Genomic DNA, 2,012 nt, shown 5'->3' on the forward strand with positions numbered 1-2,012 from the left:
GCATCGGTTCTCAAGTGATGTTGGGGGGGGGGACAAACACACACACACAAACATATATACACACATACATATATATATATATATACATATATACGACGGGCTTCTTTCAGTTTCCGTCTACCAAATCCACTCAAAAGGCTTTCGTCGGCCCGAGCCTATTGTAGAAGACACTTGCACAAGATGCCACGCAGTGGGACTGAACCTGGAACCATGTGGTTAGAAAGCAAGCTACTTACCACATAGCCACTCCTATCCTCACTGAAGTTACTCGAACTGGAAAAAATAGTTGTCAAGTTTTCTAAGATTTACATTATATTACCTTTATAAAGATTAACACATTAATTTTATCTTCGATACGCTATGCCCGGAAGAGAAAAGACGGGATGATTACTGCTGGATACTCTTTGGTCATTAAGTTTGTTCAATCAAGGTTTGTCCAAGGCTAAACAAGTCATCAATCAACAAAACCTATATCGAATGGCGTAAACTAACACAATCAACAATCACATTCAACAAACCCTCTCGCTCAAGAGCATAACCGTACCACACACACACACACACCACAACACACACACACACACACACACATACACACACACACACAAATGTCAATAACACAAACTTAAACGGAGAGAAATTTACTTTTTTATTTCTTTACTACCCACAAGGGGCTATACACAGAGGGGACAAACAAGGACAGACAAACGGATTAAGTCGATTACATCGACCCCAGTTCGTATCCGGTACTTATTTAATCGACCCCGAAAGGATGAAAGGCAAAGTTGACCTCGGCGGGATGTGAACTCAGAACGTAACGACAGACGAAATACCGCTAAGCATTTCGCCCGGCGTGCTAACGTTTCTGCCAGCTCGCCGCCTTAAATTTAGTTTCTGTTTTGGCAAGCAGGGCGATCGTATAGAGCAGTGTTTCTCAATCATTTTTGCCAATGGGCCCCTATGATTCTTAGTTTACTCAGCTGGCCTGCCATAGCCATTCGATGTATATATAAAAAAAAAACCATTCTATTCTAGTTTTACTATGAAATATTATAAGGAATAGTTTTAAAGAAAAATTAAAGTATTCTGTGTGTTGTAAAAGTATAAGCAATTTATTGCGCATAAATTTTAACAACAAAATCTTATATGGAACCCCAAACGCCATATGGACCCTTGTTGAGAATTAGTGGTAATGAGGTTCAAAGTAAACATCAAATACAAGTCACATCAGCAAGAAACGGATTAAACCATGGGCTTTACGAGCAGCAGACCAGCAACAGGATAATCTTATAATTTTCAGTGAAAAGTGATTGAAAATATCACTTTTTGTTCTCACAAAACTCGTTACCCCAAAAACATGGGAAATCTTAAACATGCGCGGTAAATTAAGCCTAGCCAAGAATTTCACACTCCAGAAAATATGACGCATATAAAATACAATTAACTATATCGAATGGCATAATCTAGTACACTCAATCATTAATCACATTCAACAAACCGTCTCGCTCAAAAGCATAACCGTACCACACACACACACACACACACACTGTCACTCCATCGGATGTGACGACGTGTGTTCCCGTTGATCTCATCAACGGAACAGCCTAATTGTGAGATTAACGTGCAAGTTGCTGAGACATTTGCCCAAGTTGTCACGCAGTGGGACTGAATCCGGAACCATGTGGTTGGTAACCAAACTGCTTACCGCACAGCCATATCCTGCGCTATGATGGAAATTTAAATGTAATAGAATGTTTTAAAGAAAATTTAAAGTTCCTACGTGATAAATGTAAACCTATTTTGGGGCCACTCTGTATATGGAGAGACTGAGAGATTGATAGATTAATGGAAATTAAAGAAAGAACTGTACATACATACATACATACATACATACATACATACATACATACATACATACATACATACATACATAAGCATACACGCGTTCACGCACACACACACACACGCGCGCACACACAATCTTTTATTCATTTACTTCTTTCAATCAATAAACT

The sequence above is a fragment of the Octopus sinensis genome, linkage group LG9, assembly GCF_006345805.1.
Source record: "Octopus sinensis linkage group LG9, ASM634580v1, whole genome shotgun sequence".
Classification (NCBI taxonomy): domain Eukaryota; kingdom Metazoa; phylum Mollusca; class Cephalopoda; order Octopoda; family Octopodidae; genus Octopus; species Octopus sinensis.